The following is a 20,391-nucleotide window of genomic DNA, read 5'->3' on the forward strand; positions in this document are numbered from 1 at the left end:
TCTAATAAGAATGCAAACACTAGTTCTTGCAGAGAGAAAATCTAGAAGGGCACTGTGTCTACTAGCAGGATAGTAATGTTATTTGATATTCTGCAGTCTAAAATATATTCTCCTTACAGGACAACATGTGTTTATTATTTTGTCTTTTATTGACTATTAAACACATATATAATAAAAAAAAAGCATGCACAGTGTAAACAGGGTTGTAGTTATATTTAATATATTTATGGGGCTGGCAGTTGCCCACAATCTGACATATCAGTGCTAATGTTTTTTTTTTGTTTTGTTTTGTTTTTTACTTTCTGGTATTGCCACTACAACAAATCCACAAGGGGATCACAACGGATTGTTAACTTCAGTGGAGGAAAATCTGTTCTGGGTTGTTTTTTCACGTGTTTCAGAGAACTATCACAATTATGAAAAAATATATTTGTTACAATTATTCTCAACTAACACAGGTCCTTCTTTTTGTAATATGTGATGTAAGAGCTCTTTCACTTAATTAAAATCCTATAAACAGCATAATATGCCATGCCTTTTTGCATGCATTGTGTACCAAGTAGAAGCCAGTGGTAATGGACAAATCTACCTGGGTTTGAATTGCTAAGGTGTCAGGGATACTGAATGCAGGCATATAGCAGTAGGGATAACCAGATCTGTGTAGCTACATTTAGAAAACTGAAATCAAACTGTATGATTTAAGCAAGTTTATTAACAGTGAAACAAAGCATATCCAAACACCAGCAAACCAAGTATACAGCAAACATAAAGATATAGGTGAACCATAACCAAAATTATAAAATACCTAACTACCAACCTTACTAAGTGACCAAATCTAGCTAACAAACTACCTTTATTACAATATATAGAGACAAAAGAGGAACATGGATCAACAGGGTAAAACTAGAGGTACAAGAAACAGTCAGGAAGGGGAACAAGGACTAGGAATCAGGAACAAGAGGGGCAGATGCAAGCCAGCAGGATACAAGGTACGGATAAAGGGAGGTAGCAGGATTAGGATCTAAGCTCAGAATAAGTCAACAAGCATAATCTGGCTATCAGGCAAAACACTGAAGCAAGAAAGAAACGTAGATGAGGGACTAAATACCCTCCCAGCATCCAGCATTAGGTTGAGACTGATTACTGGGATCCGCTGGCTGCAGGGAGACACCCGCTGGTGGACATATGGACCACAACCTTCCACAGTGCCACCAGCAGGTGATTCAGGTCCTGCCACAAGGGTTCAGTGAATCTTGTTCAAAGTTCAGAAAACACCATTAAAGCATGAGGGAGGGGGGCAAATCCAATTGTTATTTATGGACATTTCTAGGGCCAGTAGGCAAACGACTGCCAGGAAGGCACAAGAAGCTGGGCTCTGCCATGGGGGACACATACCAGTACAAAAGAAATAAGAGAAAAATATGGTGGGTGAGGGTATTTTCATGCAGCTTTGAGGGCAACATTGAAAATTATTCAAATAAAATGCTTGGGGGGTACCTTAACGCTGTATGTGGAGTTACGAAACTGTACAATTTTTGTAGACAGTAATAGCAACAGCATGCACTGACTGAGCATATTTGGCTGTGAAATTGATTTTTTACAATTAGCGTTGCATTCAAAAAGCAGCAACATCCCAATCTGCAGTTTGAAATAAAGTTTTTTTTAAAGTTGCTTTAGCGGCAAAACATGTTTCTTATCAAATGGTAAAAGATCGCATTGCTCATCAGATAGACATTAACCAGTATTTTGCTGCAGCTATCCCCATTGTTACTAATGCAAAACTGTCTTACCTCTGGCCAATTTCAAACTCTCATTAAGAATTTGAAGATTAGAAGTATAAAATTGGCCAGCAGTATGAGGGAGAATTTGTTGAAATACACTAGAGAAAAGGTGTACAGGCAGATATTAAACTAAATTAAAATAAGGAACCACAGATTCCACAGCAGAGTAAAAATGTCCAGCAGCAGGATAATTTTAAATAGCAAGGCTAGACCTAAATTTACAAGTTACAAATAGCAAAAAAATGGCATAATGTACTAAAGACTAAAGAGTGCAGGTAGGCATTTAACTACAAGAATTAAGAGACCAAAATTATAACAGTAGTGTAGAATTGCAACAAGACAATTTAATGAGAAATCATAGGCCCAAATACTAGAGAAAAGGAGCGCAAGCTGAAGTTTACTAGAAGAATTATGATACTGCAGAGCATACAGCTGTGTACAATTGGCCAACAACAGTTTTAATTAGGAATAGTAGGCCTAACTAGTATATGCCTAACTTGTATTTTATTTATAGAAATAGGGGGTGGTATAATGTGGTATAGGTACACAATTTTCTTGCAATTTATTTCTTTTTTCTTTCAGATGATGCAGTGGCATGCTGCAAGCAAAAGACAGCTCCAGATGGTCAGTAGCAAGTGAATACTCCATTGTGAGTACCCCAAGGCCCTATAAATATAACATAAAAAATCATTATACTCGAAAATAAATGAAAACCCCAAAATATCAATCCCAAAAGCAAAAGCCATTTTTTTTTTTTTTTTAAAGGGAAACCTTGTAGCAAAAAAAAAAAAGTTTGCAATGGATGGCAGATAAAAGTGACCTCTGACCTCAAATCAACCACAAAATCATAGGAAAGACAAAAAAGCCCCTAATAATTATTTTAATTAAGGCAGAAATGTGTTAATTGCCCAAAGAGTTAGCAATCAGAATCAAAGCACAGTTCCTTGTGCTGTCAGCTTTCCCTTTGCTTCCCTTGCAAGAGCTTCCAATGCACTGACACTATGGTTGCTCTGTGCTCCCCCCCCCCATTTATTTTACAGTGTGGGGGGTGGCTTAACTAAAAGCCACATTACTGACTCTTCTAAGCTTGTGGACCAATACCTAAAGGCCACACGATGTATTATGTTATTTTTTTTTTAAATCCTCCCGGTGAAGCTGCACATAAATTCACCCAGACTGTGAATCTCGATCCTGCAGGACTTATATCAAACCCATGAAGTTCCAAAGACTGCAATCAGTTTGGGGAAAGTAGACTTTATTCTTGGTTGTGGGTTTTATGATACAAAAATAGCTCATGTAGCAAAATTTTCACTTTGTCACACAAGTCCATCAGGCAAAAGTTGTATTCCTTATTGCCCTCTCTGGATAGTGGAGTGCTTGGCACATTTTACTGTCTTAGGGGTGCCTGCCTTATATAAATTTAGTTATATATGTGTTTTAAAAGTCAGGAAAAGTACTTTTTAAATCCTAAACAAAATACAGAAAAAAAAAGAAATCAGTATCAATAGGGCTAACAGCTGTATTATTCTCCACCTGGAACATAGCCTGTGAAATGCCAAATTCAGACCCTAAATTATATGTTTTCTATAAATGCATCAGTTAAAAGTCATTTTAGTGTATATATTTATTAAATCCCCATCTCTTTGTGATAGGTTAGGAGATATTTGTGTATATAATACGCATTACTAAATAATAATGTGGCAAAGCTCGTTTAAATCTAGGTTTAGACTTTAGAGGAACTTTCTAAATCCCTGAAATCAAACCTTGAGGTCGAAAATTACACTACCCCAGATATGCGTGGCATGAAAAGAACTGTTCTATACACACAATATTTTAAACATGTTTTTTTTTTTTTCCTGCATTTTTTTTTTTAATTTTAATTATTTTTTATTGTTTTCAAAGATAAACATACAGGAAAAAGAGATAAAAACACAGTTGTGACTACATGCATATCATCAATAACATATATGTCTTTGCATAGAGGTAATATATGGACATTTTAAACAGGTTGAGGTTATAAGTAATAATAGTGTCGGTAGCATAATATTGTGTATTTGCACATTTTATCGTCCAGATTTTCCAAGATTTATCAAAGGATAAACAGAATGAATAGTTAATAGCCAGTAAGCCTTCCAAGGTGTATTTTCTTTGAACCAACACCTTTACCTGTTTAAAGTTGGGGGGAAAAATTTTCAATACCAATGTGAAATATTGCAAGCGCTGGATTAGGCAGTGTTATATATCCAGTAAGATATGAAATGGAATATCTGGTTCCAAAAACTTTTTATACTAGGGCATCCCCAGAAGATATGTAGGAGATAGCCCCTCTGCCACAGCTGCGCCAGCAAAGAGAAGAGGTGTCTGGGAACATTTTACCCAATCTATGGGGGGTGTACTGCCATCTATTGTATATTTTGATCATCATTTCCCAGTGGATAATGCAATGGGAAGCTTTAGAAATTGCCTGGAAGGTCATCTTGCATTGGTTTGTAGTAAAGGTGGAATTTAGGTTCGATTCCCACTTTTTAAGGGATGTTGATTTGTGAAAGGACTGTTTCTCTTGCATAAGTTTGTAGAGGAGTGAGAAACCTTTAGTATTGGGTTCCAGGGATGTATAGAATTGCCATCATTTTGGGGGTAGGTGTAGGTCTGGAATAGGGCATGTGCCCAGAAAATGCAGTATGTGAGCGCTTGGCAAATGCATATTTCTAGGTAGGTCGTACTCAGTGATGAGTTGCTCTATGCTTTTTGGCCTAGAATTTACTAAGAAGTTTTCTAGGGTATTGATACCATAGGTTGGGTACAGTTAAGTGGATAGCATAGGGATTTTGGCTTCTAGCAGACCTAGTGGAAACTGGTATGCCACTTTTGAGGAATTGGATGTACAATGTGTGTGTGAGAACCTCCAGGCTTGTATGAATACTTGTAGAGAGGGGGAACTATGCCGGAGGTCCCATGGTTTCCAGAGATCACCTATAAGGTAGGTTTTTTAGATCTTTTTTGGGGGCTAGGGTTTCTCTACCTCCTATCCACAGTCATACATTTCTGAACCACCACCTAATTTGATCAGGTCTAACTGCCCACATGTAATCTCCTATATCTACTAGACCAGCACCTCCAACATGTTTGTGGGGGATGAGGTTTGAGCGCAAGCATCTTGCTCTTTTACTTCTCCAAATGTATTTCCACAGTTTCGACAGGGTTATAATGAAGTGGGAGGGGATGGGAATAGGTAAAGCACAAAATACGTAGAGTATTTGGGGCAGGATTATCATCTTAAATGCTGCTATTCTGCCTAGCCTGGTTATTCCTCATTTTAGGATCTCTGTGAGTTGGGTTTCTATCTTAGTGATTAAAGGTTTAAAATTGGTACTAGCTAAGGAGGAGATTGTGGTTGTCAGTTTTTTACCTAGGTACATGATGTCATATTTACTCCACATGTAGGGAGTGTTTGTTGAAGCCTTTGCTTGGTGGTTTTTAGTACTCCCAAGTCTATAATAAGGGATTTCGTGTAATTGACCTTATAGTAAGAACTATTGCCGAAGTCTATAAGGATCTTGTGGGTATGTGGGAGGGAAGTGAGCAGATCCGTCAAGAGAAGAATAACATCGTCCATAAATAGGTTAATTACTTGGAGTCAAATTGAAATCCCTTAATCAGAGCATGTGCGCAAATTGCCTCAGCTAGGAGCTCTATCATTAGGTTGAAAATGGACAGGGAGAGGGGGCAACCCTGTCAAGTCCCATTGGAATTGTTCAGAGTTTTGGATAGAAGCCCAGACATATAGACCTGTGCGGTGGGGCAGGAATATAGAGCCAAAATTGCATTAAGTATATGACCTTGAAATCTAAACTTGAAAAGTGACATCTTCATATACCCCCACTGTACTCCGTCAAACGCATTCTCTGCATCTATGGATAGTAGCAGAGAAGGCGTTTGGGTTTCTTTAGCATAGTGAATAACATTTATAATCCTTCTAGTAGCATCCAAGGTCTGTTTCCCCTTCACAAATCACATCTGGTTGCGTTGTATGAGAGGGGGGATAATGCTCGTTAGGCGCTTAGCTAATAACTTAGCGTAGACTTTGACATCAGGGTTAAGAAGTGAAATTGGCCTAAAGTTGGCCGGTGTGTTAGGATTTTTCCCAAGTTTGGGTAAAGTAACTATGTAGGCTCCCAGCATCTCAGGGGGAAAAGAAGCGGATGTTGCAGCTTTGGTAAAGACTTTTTGCATGTAAGGGGATAATACTTTCCTGAATGTTTTAAGATACTCTTGAGAAAAACCATCAGGACCAGGAGGCTTTTCGTTTGGTAGTGTACAAATTACTGATTCTATCTCAGAGGTTGTGAATGGGGCATTCAGTTCCTTAATGTGTGTTTCTGAAAGAGTAGGAAGATTTACCCTTTGTAGGAATTTTTGTATGTTCTCAGTAGTCAGTTGGGATATTGAGGGGTCGTTCTGTAAGTTATAGAGCGCTCTGCAGTAATTGGCAAATTGGTCTGCAATTTCTTTTGGGTTAATGATTTTGTGGTGTAGGGATGGATGGATAAGAAGAGCTATTCTAGTTTTGGTGCGTGCTGCCTTATTTCTTTTTGCTAAATATTTACCAGCTCTATTTGCATTGGCATAAGAATTCAGTTGTAGGCGCCTGAGATGCCTATCATACTGTGGAGGAAAGAGGGCTCTCAGACTCTCTCTGAGTGTGGAGAGGGTATTTGTGAGTGATATGTTGGGCGACGTTTTATTAAGAGATTCTAAAGTGTGAATTTCAGATAGTACAGAGTTGGGTTTTGCATTGAAACGTTTTTTCTCTCTGGCTCCAATTTGTATAAGTATGCCTCTCATGAATGCTTTGTGTGTATTCCATAATGTGTAGGGGTCTTCTACTGAGTCTTTGTTTTTGTGAAAAAAGTCCCTGAGATGCTGAGAAACCAATGAAATGGAGTTAGGTTCTTGTAGGAGTCTAACATTACAGCGCCAGATAGGGGAGGAAGGGGGAACATTATTTTCTGCAACTGATATGGAAATCGCAGCGTGGTGAAACCACGTAATGTCGTAAATGTGCGTGTGCAATTTTTTTTTTTTTAACATGCTACTTATATTTGCTGTATTGTGACGTTAAATGTAGCTTATAAGTTGGTGACAGCCATGATGATTGCTTATGACAAGCAGATTTCATTGAGATCAATTTTAATTGGACTAATTTATTAAACTCCAACATTGCTCTAACTTAATTGAAATTCCATAGTGTTTCATAGTGTTTGCTCTTGAGTATTTACTCTGTGTCATGCAGTCCTTTAACATTGGACAGAGGCTTTAGCTCACTATGCTCTGTCAAAGGTAGATTTGTTAAACCTAAACAAAGTCTCAAATGTCCTCTTTTGCATTGTAAAATGATATCTGAAATGAGAAATACATGGGATGCTTTGCTGTAAATTATTCATTTTTACAATTATTGGACACCTGGCAGAGTGAAAATGAGATGGCTGCTTTCTTTTCATGCATATTAACATTGATTGCCCACATAAGACACTGAAGAGCAAGCCAATTTTACTTTGTTAGCGCTTGACAAGATGTTGTTTTGTTTATCATGTAATATGTATATTATCATTATGTAAGAGCTCAGTGCACATTCGTTGTTAATTGGGGGCAGAGTCTATTAAGAAATTTTTCTTTATAACATTGTTTGTGTTAATATATGACTACCCCTAGCAAATTCATTAGAGGAATAAATCTCTCCTTCCTACCCTTTTTACATGACCATGTCGACTAATAAATTAAAGCCAATACTGAAAGTGTTACTAAACCCACAACAGTAAAAGTCTGTCTTTGCAGTAAAGCATGCTTGTTATACTCACTGTGGAACCTAAGTTAATCCTGTGTATTATGTAAAAAGGCTGTGTGATCCTGTCTCCTCTAATCCTCTCCTCCTTCCACTGTCCCCAATATATTTCCTGATAATACAGAGCCAGGGGACAAGCTGCACATGCTCAGTTTGGTGTGTATTGCTAGAGAGTTTTTTTTCCAGGAGGGTGCATGTGATCAGCTCAGGGCCAATCAGCACTGTCGAGATAGAGGGTCAGAGGTCCTGCATCCTGATAGGAGGGTCAGAACAGAATGAAAACTCCTTCTACAAGCTTTAACCAAACACTCATAGAAGTCACAAGACTGCGATATACTGCTGATTAGAAAAGGTATTTAGCAATTTACGGTATATTTACTAAAATAATTGAATTTCCATGTTCTGTGTACTGTGGGAGATAAGATATAGTGATTGCAGGGTCCTGGGTTTAGTAACACTTTAAAGCCCCTTTTACATGGGCGTTCCATCTGTCTGTTTTTTTATTCATCCCTCGACAAATTAAAAACAGACAGCAATTAATTTCAATGGGTAAACGGATGATCATCCATTTACTGTACATCCACGTCCATTCAGGTTTGTTTTTTTAAACAGACAGAACAAGTCTCCATCCACATCCGGACAGAAATGGATATTCACAGAGGTAAAACAGACAATAGTTTATTTTTGGATCTGTTTTGCATTGGCTGTTAGGATGGCAGCAAGCACCAGCTCCTAACAGGAGGGGGGATGAGTCATTGATCTCTAAGGAGCCATCACCCGCTGCCAAAAGAGCAAAACATTAAGTGCCGGTTCACACTAGGTCGCTCTGACTTAGGGGGCGACCTGTGAAGTGGCGTGCAGCGCGACTTCGGCGCGACTTGCACGGACATCATAAAATGAATGTCAATGCGAGTTGCCTCCAGGTCGCCCTGAAGTAGTACAGGACCCTTTTTCTAAGTCAGAGCGACTTGTGTCGCTCCTATTAGAACCGGTCCTGTACTACTCAATGACCGCGACGGTGCACGACTTGCCAGGCAGACCAAGTCGCCTGACAAGTCGTATTAGTGTGAACCGGCACTAAAAGAAAAAAAACCTTCATGAGTTTCCCCCCCCCCCTCATCTATATCAGACCTTTTGGGTCTTGAATGGACGAGGGGGACCTTGTAGGAGTGAGGTTCCCACACAAAATCCAGATCCTTACCTAAGCATGCAGCCTGGCAGGCCAGGAAAGGGGGGGGTGAACATGTGCCCCCCCAGAACCATAACGGGCCACGTGACTTTAATATGGGGTACCTTGCTGGGGGGACCCAGATACGTTTTTGAATATAGTTGAGTTACTTAGCCAAGTTTCCGTGTCCTTTGCATGAAAGCATTAGAACAGGGGTGCAGAAAAAAAGCAGCAGCTGCTCTTGACTTTTGTCCCCTCCCCCCCCCTTTCCTGTATTCTCAGATAAGGGTCTGGTATAGATCTTGGGGGATACCTCATGCCATTTTTTTTAAATTACTTTTTTGGTGTGAGGTCCCTCTCCAATCCATACCAGACCCAAAGAGCCTGGAAAGGATTGGGGGGACCACACACCATTTTGTTTTATTTTTGGTGTGAGGTTCCCCATAATTTGTACCAGACCCAAAGTGCATGGATGGGGGGACCTGCACATGTTTTTTTTTTTTTTATTTCAATGTCCGCTCTATTGTTTACATTTTGCTGTCAGTGGGAAATCCCCAACTGACAGCAGAGATTATATTGTTATCATGTTTGTTAAGGATGTAAAAACAGATGTAAAAATGCATGTAAACTGACGTAAACTGAACTAAACCTGTTTTGTCTTTTACTGCATGGATGATGCTCATTGAAAAGGGGCTTTAACCACTTATCGTGTATTTACGTCAGATAGCTGCCATAACCCCAGTATTTTTTTTAAATGGCGGGCGGTCCATTTTAACATAAGGGTGGTCCGACCGTCCCAGCGATTGATTCGCCGCAGGATCACCCTTATGGGTGTCAGGAGAAGGGTGTGTGTGTGTGTGAGTGTGTGTGTGTGTGTCCCGACGCTTCCCGGTCGTTTTCCTCGCTTACTTGACCTGCCGGTAGCGAGGAAAACGATCCCGTCTGCTCTCAGGCAGGAAGTCGACTGAGGGCAAGATGGCTCATACTCGACTCTATGGCTTTGGAGAACCGGAGCGATGTCATATGTCACTTCCTAGCAACGGATTAAAAGAGCCCATTTTTTTTCCTAGTCCGGTCATGCTCATTTCTATTACAAGGAATAAAAGTGATCAAAACATTTAAAAAAAAAAAAACTGTGTAAAAATAAAAATAAAAGATAAAATAAATAGGAAAAAAAATTAAAGCGCCCTGTCCCCAATAGCTTGCGCCCAGAAGCGAATGCACACGGAAGTCGCGCCCACATATGTAAACGGTGTTCAAACCACACAGGTGAGGTATCGCCACAATCGTTAGAGCAAGAGCAATAATTTAACTGGACCTCCTCTGTAACTCTAAACTGGTAACCTGTAGAGATTTTTAAAGTGTCGCCTATAGGAATTTTTAAGTACCGATGTTTCTTGCCATTCCACGAGCGTGCGCAGTTTTGAAGCATGACATGTTGGGTATCTATTTACTCGACGTAACATTATCTTTCACATTATAGAAAAAAAATTGGGCTAACTTTACTGTTTTCTTATTTTTCTCAATCACTAGTCTAGAGATTTTTTTCTGATGCTTTAATAAGAACTTGGATAGGTAGAGAGTAATGGTAGGATACTCCACTAACCATGAGTAACGATTTGAGGAGACTGAACTTTCTCTTCCTGTGTGTACCTCCCACGTATAGAATGGAAATGATGTGAGGGGGAGGTGTTCTGTAATTTAATAATCAAGTGAGTAGTCTATCTAGGGTGACAGTGCTGTTCCCTCACTAGATACAGTATGGCGGGTGAAAATGTGACTCTAGGACAGGAAGTTAGTAACTTGCAGACCTCCGGGTGAAAATAAAAAGAAAAAAGTCTGAAAAAATAAGAAAAAATGCAGCAGCCACATCAAAGGACTGATATACTGCAATATAACGGAATTTTTGTAAAATCTTACCGTAAAATTCCTTTCTCTGAGTCCTCCGACAGTCGCCGCCCCTTCATAATCTTCACCAATGGGTAATTGACCTTTGCTCCGCAGGAGTAGCTAGGCAACAAAATTTGTTAATATCAAAGCTTTTAGCATATCACACCCCTAGGGGGCGGTCCCCTCAGTCAATACCTCCCTGCTTCCAGCATTCTCAACTCAGTTTTGGTAGCATAGCAGTAGAGTACATAAACAAACCACAAAAGAGGGGCGGGGGCGGCGACTGTCAGAGGACTCAGAGAAAGGAATTTTACGGTAAGATTTTACAAAAATTCCGTTTTCTCTTACGTCCTCCGACAGTCGCCGCCCCTTCATAATCTTCACCAATGGGACGTCCCAGAGCAGTGTAGACATGAGGGGTGGGAAAAAAAAAAACGCAGCCGCGCATAAAGCAACGCAGTACCCACATCAGAGAAAGGAACCTTACCAAGGTAAGAGAACCAACCTGGCAACAGGAAAACGTGCTCAACAGGAGCAACAACCCAGGAAGAACAAGTAACCCAGGGGTAAAAACACCCCAACAGCCAAGGGCCCAAACAAGGGACCCTAAGGCACTGCCGCACTAAGAACTTTACGGCCAAAGGAAGCATCTGCCGATGCCTGAACATCCACTTTGTAAAAATTGGAGAAGGTGTGAACGGACGACCAAGTCGCCGCCTTACACACCTGGGCCACAGAGGCCTGATGACGAAAGGCCCAAGACGTACTCAGAGATCTGGTAGAGTGCGCCTTCACAGGGAAAGGAGGAACCTTCCCCCTCAAAGCATAGGCTTGCACAATCGTCTGTCTGATCCATTTGGCGATGGTAGCAGCCGACGCCGCCATGCCCTTCCGAGGTCCCTCTGGAAGAACGAATAGGGAATCCGATTTGCGAAAGGACTTAGTCGATGACAGGTAAACCCTGATCGCCCAAACAACATCCAAGGCATGCAAAGCCACCTCCTTCGGATGCTTAGGCTTCGCGCAAAGCGAAGGCAAGACAATGTCCTCATTCAGGTGAAACGCCGAGATCCTTTTCGGAAGAAAAGATGGGTTAGGTCGCAAGATCACCTTATCCTTGTGAATCACCAGGTAGGGAGAGCTGCAGGACAAAGCCGCCAGCCCCCCGACACCCTGCGAGCCGAAGTGATCGCCACCAAAAAGGCAACCTTTTTGGACAACAGAGACAACGAGATCTCCCTGATCTTTTCAAAGGGAGCCTGTTGTAACACGGACAGAACCAAGTTCAAGTCCCATGGAGGCAAAGGTTCCCCCCTAGGAGGGGCCAAATGTCGCACCCCCTGAACAAAGGTGCCAACCAATGAATTAGACGCCACAGGGCGTTGAAAAAGAACGGCCAGCGCAGAAATCTGACCCTTAATTGTGGCCAGCGCCAAACGCTGGTCCACTCCAGTTTGGAGGAAAGCCAACACTCTCAACACCGAGTATGAGCGAGGGGAATACCCCCTGGACTCACACCAGGCAAAATACGCTTTCCAAGTACGGTAGTAAATTTTTCCCGAAGAGGCTTTTCTAGCCTTGATCAAAGTGGGAATGACCTCAGGGGAGAGACCCCTATCCTTTAGGACCTGGCTTTCAACAGCCAGGCTGTTAAAGCCAGCGACTGTAAAGCAGGATGGAATATCGGCCCTTGAGACAGAAGGTCTTCCTGAAGCGGCAGGCGCCACGGAGCGTCGACTGCCAGATTTACGAGGTCTGCGTACCAAGACCGGCGAGGCCAGTCCGGTGCCACCAGAATCACCGCGTGCGGTTCCAAGGCCAATCTGCGAAGCAGCCTGGACAGCAGCTGAATCGGTGGAAAGACATACATCAGACGATACTGATGCCAGGGCGCCACTAACGCGTCTGAGGCGTCTGCCTGAGGATCGCGCGTCCTTGCCACGAACCTTTCCACCTTGTTGTTCAGACGAGACGCGAACAGGTCCACATCCGGAAGACCCCACTTCGCGCACAACTTCTGGAAGACATCCGGGTGAAGGGACCACTCCCCCTGGTCCAGGGTCTGGCGACTCAGAAAGTCCGCCTGCCAGTTCTCCACCCCCGGAATGTGCAAAGCCGTTATCGCTGGGACGTGCGTCTCGGCCCACGACAGAATGCCGTTTACTTCCCGAGCAGCACGGGCACTCCTGGTGCCCCCTTGATGGTTGATGTGGGCCACCGCTGTGGCATTGTCCGTCTGAACCCGAACCGGACGGCCCTGAAGCCGTTCCGACCAATGCAGAAGGCAAAGTTTTATCGCTCGCAATTCCAGAATGTTGATAGGAAGGGAGGATTCCTCCTCCGACCAAGTTCCCTGGGTGGAGAGAACGCCCAGAACACCACCCCAGCCCGACAGGCTGGCATCCGTGGTGATCACCGTCCACGACAAAGGACGAAAGGACTTGCCCCCCGACACCGCCGGGGACTGGAGCCACCACAAAAGACCCCGTCGGGTGTGGCGGCTCAACGAAAGCTGCCGATCCAGAGATTGCGGACGCCCGTCCCACTTGGCCAGGATCTCCGCCTGAAGACCCCGCGTGTGAAACTGGGCAAAGGGAATCGCCTCGAAAGCCGAGACCATTAGACCTAGACATCTCATACATGTCCGGAGGGACGAGCACTGAGTGTCCCTGAGGGACCTGACCTCGTCCTGAAGTGTCCGGAGCTTGTCTTCCGGCAGGAAGACCTTCGCTTGAGCAGAGTCCAGGATCATCCCCAGGTAGGGAAGACGAACCGATGGACACAACGTTGATTTTAGAAAATTTATCGTCCAAACAAACTCCTGCAGAGTCTGCATTGTGGTGGACAGGTCGTTCACCAGGCCCTGACTAAGCAAGATATCGTCCAGATATCCCAAGACAGAGACACCCTGGGCTCTCAATAAAGCCAGGACCGGCGCAAGCACCTTGGTGAAAACCCGCGGAGCCGAAGCGAGACCGAAGGGTAACGCCACGAATTGGTAATGATCCTCCGCAATGGCGAATCGAAGGTACCTCTGGTGACCCTCGAAAATGGGGATGTGAAGGTACGCATCCTTCAGATCGATGGAGGCCATGAATTCCCCCTTACTCAGGGCAGCCACCACTGAGCGCAAGGATTCCATGCGGAACTTGCGAACCCGCACAAAGCGGTTCAGAGCTTTCAAGTCCAGAATCGGACGTACCTTGCCCTCCTTTCTGGGCACAGTGAACAGATTGGAGTAGAACCCCCGAAATCTGTCCCGATGAGGCACCGGAACCACCACTCCCTGGGCCCGCAGGTCCCGCACCGCCAGGTGCAGATCCTGCAAACGTTCCGGAGACAGCTGAAGATTTGAGGGAAAAAATCTGCTCGCCGGCCGAGAGAGAAACTCGATCTTGTATCCAGATCGAACGATTTCCTGAACCCACCTGTCCTGAATGCGGGCCAGGGTTGAAGAAAACCGAGCAAACGTCCCCCCACCCCAGAACCGGGTGAGGGCGCCCCTTCAGGCCGAATTGGTATGGGCAGCGGACCCGGACTGGCCGGACTTCTGCTTACCTGCCCACGGCTTCTTCTGGGAGCCTTGGCCCTTGAAGGGCTTGCCCTTGTATTGCGATCGAAAGGCACGAAAGGACCCCTGAGAGGGCCTAAACGAGGTATTCTTCTTACCGCGAACAAACTTATTCTTGTGAGTGTGGGGTAAGAGAGTGCTCTTACCCCCGGAAATTCCCTTTATCAGAGTATCCAAAGACTCGCCAAAAAGGCGAGATCCCGCGTAGGGAAGATTAGCTAGAGTCTTGCGAGAGGATTGGTCAACCGACCAACATTTCAGCCATATCAGGCGACGGTTCAACACCGCTACACTGGAGAGGCGTGCAGCCAAAGGGACTAAATCCAAGTCCGCATCGCACAAATACATGACACCCTGATGAATTTGATCTACCATAGCCAATGTTGTCGGCGGAGCAGAGTCAGCCACCAGGGTGCGCCTGAGCACCTGCGTCCAATCCGCAATAGCTTGGGCTGCCATAATGGAAGCAAAAATAGGCTTCAGCATAGAGCCAGCAACCGTATAAGCATGACGGGCCAGAGACTCCAATCTCCTGTCCGTAGGGTCCCGGAACACCGGGGTATCCTCAGCAGGAATCGCAGTCGATTTATTCAAAACTGCCACCGCGTGATCCACCTGAGGCGGCACACACCAACGCTCATCAGTGGTGGGTGTAAATGGATAACGCAGCTTGAACTTACTCGGCACAGTAAAGGGCTTCTTCAAATTGCGCCATTGCTCATCAACAGCGCGCTGAAGTTCTGCAGGGCAGGGAAAAACCTGCGCTGATTTGCGTTTCCTTTTCGTCCCATAAGAGGACATCAAAGCAGGAGGACACGGTTCATCCTGCAGATGCAGTGTTTCCTTGATAGAAGTAATCAACTCATCCATGAGTGCAAGCTCTTCAGGCGAGCCAGGGGGAGAAGTATCAACTCCTTCTACCTCAGCCTCCCCCTCAGACCCCACAAGGTCCAGAGATGAACGAGACCCTGAGAAGGGCACTCCAGCCATAGCAGCCCCATCGCCCTCTGAATCAGGAAATAGATAACCTGGGCCGTTTTGCGGATCGATCAGCCATTAGCATCTGCACCTGAGAAGCCAAGTTTGCTACAACAGCAGCCAGATCAGCCCCCTCGGGGGATGCAGCAGCCCCTTGGCCCCCCACCAGGGTGGGAGGAAACTTGCAATCCTGAGAATCCATGCCCCAGTATCAACTGAAATAAAGGACTGCCCCTTTAAGACCGCGGCGAGCGCAGCCCACCGCACACTACTGTATGTACCGACCCCCGCAGGGATAAGGAACACTGAGCAAGGAAATACAGGATAAGGAAGGTAAAAACCTGGAGAGAGCACACAGTTGCTGCCACCGATCGCTGTTCCAGTGAAAAAGGAAGTGATGCAATGACTAACCGCCCTATATAGCCTATGAGGCTTCACAAACATGGCCGCTCAGCTGAAGGAATCTAGGCAATAAGAAAATGGCGCCGACATGTGCTTGCAGGAGCGATCGCCACCAAAATGGCGGCGTTTGGCGCCAAAACATCGCGCTGTACCACACAGGGCCGGTCACCACAGTTTGCCGAAAAAAATGGCGGGCCGCACAGCATGTCTGAGCCCAGTCTGCCCCATACATCTCACACTGCAGAGCGGGAGAGCCCCCCCCGCAGCCCACAGAAAGGCAGCTATCACAGGAATCTGACAGGGAGCTCAGCACTTACACAGACATGCGGGTCACACAGTCACAGACTGACACCCAAACAGACAGGTCCCCACATAGAAATTTACTTACCATTCCGGATGGCGTGGGGAGCCTTCTCTAGCGACCAAACCGCTGTACTGAGGACAGGGAGTGTCGCAGCCAGGACGCAGTGGACTGCGGTGCGAAACCGCAAATGGCGTCTGGTGAGGTAGCCACCTCACAGGCAGCATCCCTGCAGCGAACAGGGATGGGTCGTTCAATATGCCAGGGAAACCTGAGCTGAACGCTCGATGGCAGGCTGGGGAAACCCCTGGCTCTCAGCCCCCAGATCCAGGGTGGCCAGTCTGAGACCCAGCTCCGCATGATCATCTTCATCCGAAGAAAACTAAACTAATGCTGAGAAAAAAACAGCTAAGCAAAAGAAAGAGAAAAATACTTGAAATAAAATCAAAAAGAGGATAGAAGGCTGAGACTGAAAGCCCCAGCACAGGAACAGCCAGCTACTCCTAAGCTAGGCAATTGAAAACTGAGTTGAGAATGCTGGAAGCAGGGAGGTATTGACTGAGGGGACCGCCCCCTAGGGGTGTGATATGCTAAAAGCTTTGATATTAACAAATCTTGTTGCCTAGCTACTCCTGCGGAGCAAAGGTCAATTACCCATTGGTGAAGATTATGAAGGGGTGGCGACTGTCGGAGGACGTAAGAGAAATTTCATTTTTGTTCTTAGGGAATAAATACACATTAACATTTAAGACCAGTACTGAGTAAGATTTACAGGGACTGGGTGACAGAGGTCCTGCTAACTCTTGCTACATATACAAGTACTGGCATAAAAAATAAAAAAAATCTAGCTAAAAATTACAGGTTTTGGATACAGTATCATTTTTTTTTTTTGTTTGGTGGTGGTAGTGGTGGTGGATACAGTATAATTTAAAACTTAGTCCGCTTCTCTGCTTTATTAGCCAATGATGCTGCTCTGTTCTGCTCTCATAATATGCTATTATTTCTTATAAATCATAAATCAACCATTTTGGGTTTAGAATCTATCTGAGGTTTGCTTGGATTTTACAGCTCAGCTAGTAAAAATATATCTTGTGTTCCAAAAAAAAAAAAACATACAAAATGCAAATAAGATTTAAAATATAGGAGAGTTTAAAGAAATCATTAACATGGATTTTTATAATGTAAATCAAACATAGGCCGTGTAGTATTAAAATCTTTGGGTTGTGATGTGGTGATTCATTTAGATGCTATTCACTCTCATTTGTTAGTGTTGCCATGGCAATGTGCTCTTTTCAAGAACCAGGTAAATTGTTAAGAAGTACATCTTATTTTGATTATATGCCGCAGGCTCTTGTAAGTAAATACTTTATTATCATAGTAAACATTTAATTTGTTTTGCATAGTAGCATATCCATTAAAATCCAATTTTGCATTCCTTCTCCAAATAATTTGCACCAGACTGGATTTCAGCGGTCCAATTAAAAACTATAAAAAATATCCTTTATGAATACAAAGGGAGGCTTTTAAAAGCTTTTCAATCATCAGCCTCTGCATTTCCTCTTCTTACCACTACCATAGTTCTATGAGTAAAAGTCACGTCATAAAAATATAACGGCTACAGATTTTAAAAAGTCTAAAAAAACAACATTAAATTTCAGTTTTGCATGATTGCTGGCATGTTAAATTTCATGCTTGCTTGTTATCTGTTTAAGGTACTCTAAGGCCAGCCATACATGGTTCGAATCTCAGCCGGTTTGAACCGTTAATGAGCAGGCTGAATGTACCAAATTGATCGATCGATCAACTTGGGTACAACAACCCTGCCCTGTTCTCTTGCAGTCATCGCTAGCAGATGGTTGCCCCCCGTCCCCCCCCCCCCCCCATTCCACGCTGGGAAAAGACAATTGTCCAGCAGGAGGGATTCCCGCATCAACACTGTCTGTGGTGATGAAGGAATCATGTGAAGAGGCAGCTGTGTTAGCTTTTATTTTTTTTTTTTTCATTTATTTAGACCTTTTTCTTTATTCTCACCTGGTAGTCCTGCAAATAACACACTTCCTGTTTTAGGGTGGCTATGCTCCCTCACTTAGCTCCCAACTTTCCCTGATTTTGAGGGACTGTCCCTGATTTGGAACAAAGTCCCTCTGTCCCTCTTTCCTCCTCATTTGTCCCTAATTTCAGACCGATTTATATAATTGTATATAAAATGCACTTTTATCTTTCAAAAGGTGTTTCCCAAAAAGGTGTTAAACCTTTTATATTCTGAATTCCTGCATTTGTAAATTACAGAAGCCAATATAACAGAATAACAGAGGTAAAAAAAAAAAAAAAAGCAATCGTGGGTTTAACTAATCATTTTTTTTGTATAATTCTCTTTTAAGGGGACGTAGCAGGGGGTGTGTCTTATGCCTACATACTTTTGTTAATAGTTGTCCCTCGTTCCCACATCAAAAGTTGTGAGGTATGCTCTCATCCCACTGTATCTATGGAAGGACCCATGAGTGTCATCCAGGCTGGACTTTATGCCCACCCTTTCCACCCAGCTTTAGCATTAATAGAAGCCATACTACAGCTTCTGTGAATGCAAAGCAATCTATGAATGGAGGACGGGCGGTTGACTGAAAGATCACAGTATCAGAACACATAAGCAAAGCTGGAGTATTTCCCCATTCACATCAAATGTGTGAATGAGGGATTTGGATTTGAAAGAGAAAAAAAAAAAAAATGAATAATGTATAGGCTGCCCTTAACAGTCCAGTTTTTTTCCTACCAAACCATAAATTACATTTTCTGTTTTGTTATATAAATATTGTAATGTATCTGCGTGCTCTTACTGTATATACTAGAGCTGCACGATCCTGGATAAAATGAGAATCACAATTTTTTTGCCTAAAAAAAGAACACGATTCTCAATGTAACATCATCTTTCACATAATACAAAAAAATTGGGCTAACTTTACTGTTTAGTTTTTTGTTTGTTTTTTATTAATTGAAGTGTATTTTTCCCCAAAATATGGAATTTGAAAGAATGCTGCGTAAATGCAGTGTGACATAAAATATTGCAACAAACACCAATTAATTCTCTATGGTCTCTGCTAAAAAATATATATATATATAATGTTTGAGGGATCTAAGTAATTATCTAGCAAAAAATACTGATTTGAACTTGTAAGCAACAAATGTCAAAAAAAGTCTTAAGTAGTTAAACTGACCTCATTTACAGACTGAAGTTCATCCCTTTGATCTAAAACAACGAAATGATATGTTTCCATTTATCTCTCAGTGCTAAGCAATGCTGTGATAAACTTTGCCAGCTGTTTTTTTTTTTTTATTTGACAGCTCTAAGCAGAGAACGGCTCTGCACAGTTGAATCATGGAAATGTTGGATTAAGATCGTAATGGGGGTTGAATCGAGATCGCAATTGTTTGACAATTAATCATGTCGCTTTAGTATATACCCAACATGTTCTGTGTGCTTTGACTATTTGCTAGATTTATTTTTTGACTGCATGTGTGTTGAGTTTATGGTCTGCAAACTGTTACTGTGTTGTCTACATGCTGGTGTGTGTGTGTGTCAGCAGCTCTCTTCCTTCTCACTGGACACAGAGACAGCAGCAGGAGACAGAAGCTGGTCTGTGAGGAGGGAGTGGGGAGGGGGGCAGGGCTGGGCCACACTGTGTGTCAATAGACATACAGAGCTTGGCTCAGGATGAAGCCCACATGAATGCCCTTATTGAAAGCGGCTTACTATGTGGGGACTCAGAAAGGGGGTGGAGACGGGAGTCCAAGCGGGGGACCCCAGAAAAAGAGGATCATGCCTGTCCTGTTTAAAACTATTGCACAGAGCAGGTAAGTATAAAATGTTTGGTATTTAAAAAAAATCCCTTTATATTCACTTACATTTTGATACACATTGACAATGGAAATTTAATGAATTTTGCTGTAGCTTATAACTATGCTGTTGTAGTGGTATTTAACTAACAAAGCCAATGTTCACCTTTTATAGTATATTTGTGCATTATTCATTGTCAATCATATTTAACTATATTTAGCTACCTATGCTTCTGGATTTTCTTTCTTTTTTATTTTAACACTTATCCTGTGCAAGTTTTACTGGCTTGCCAGACCTGTACTATCAAGCATACATGGAGACATTTTTTTCTATTATTTCTTTTAGGCAGTTAAACCCAATTGAAGTCTCACAACTTTTTCTTCATAGCCCCATACCTCTGTATGTTATAAAAATTGAACTTTTTTTGTGCTCAAAAAGCCTAAAAATTGGATTTTTGACTTCCCGTAAAATCCATTTCTCTGATGTTCATTGACAGACACAGCTCCTGATTCTTCTTGACCATTGGGTTATACTGCTCCCTACAGGAGTAGGACACTAGGCAGGAAAAAGCTTGACTATGCCTATAGGCAGTCCCAGGGGGTATACACCCACACTCAGCTTTAGGC

The sequence above is a fragment of the Pelophylax lessonae genome (assembly GCF_965119305.1).
Source record: "Pelophylax lessonae genome assembly, chromosome: 1".
Taxonomy (NCBI): Eukaryota; Metazoa; Chordata; class Amphibia; order Anura; family Ranidae; genus Pelophylax; species Pelophylax lessonae.